The sequence below is a fragment of the Bidens hawaiensis genome, unplaced genomic scaffold (genome assembly GCF_021521415.1).
Source record: "Bidens hawaiensis isolate Kalapana, Puna unplaced genomic scaffold, B.hawaiensis_p1.1 tig00054282_1, whole genome shotgun sequence".
Lineage (NCBI taxonomy): Eukaryota > Viridiplantae > Streptophyta > Magnoliopsida > Asterales > Asteraceae > Bidens > Bidens hawaiensis.
In genome coordinates this window covers 30,219-30,786 of record NW_027499799.1, presented here as the reverse complement: position 1 = coordinate 30,786, position 568 = coordinate 30,219, and the positions used below count along the sequence as shown (strand labels likewise).

The 568-nt window shown below is 32.7% G+C and overlaps 1 long non-coding RNA gene across 1 annotated transcript; it reads left to right on the top strand.

Annotated features, from left to right (window-relative positions):
• LOC143600556 (uncharacterized) lies at window positions 1-568 on the top strand. The gene is made up of 3 exons (XR_013147495.1): window positions 1-241; window positions 322-384; window positions 529-568. It is a non-coding gene; the product is annotated as an uncharacterized LOC143600556 (long non-coding RNA).

Sequence of the window (568 nt, the reverse complement as noted above, 5' to 3'; positions counted from 1 at the left end):
ATAAAGGAAACCATCAATAATTTTAAAAGATAAAAATTATCAGTGGTTTTGTTTCAAATTACTCATAAATCACGGTGTTTAATCCAAATTTGGTTATTGGGGAATTTAAAAGTCTTTTCCATTTGATTGGTTAGGGGAATTTCCGTAAGGTACACTAAATAATCTTTATGTATAAATGGGAAAACGATCAGCATGTTTGTACAACATTTTTAAACGCCACAAGAATCCCAACAGACCCCAGGTAATCACGTACTGTCTTTTAGTTTTTCGGTTTGATTATGATAGGTTCATTGTTTGACTTTTGTTTGGTTTTGAACAAAGAGAGTTGAACAAGTTATGGAGAACCCATCAATGATCAATGGAAGTGATTGTTTTGAGTTTCAGGTTTGTGTTTGTGTGTTGTTAATTACTTCCACATATTAATTAATTGCTTGTAAGCACTGTCTTTAGAGGGTTTGTAGTTATCCAATTAGGGCAGCATTGGTAATTATAAATGGTCTGACGTATTCTTTTTGTTTTGAACAAAAGAAACTGAAAGAAGTTATCTGGAAGCCATCAATGGAGGTCC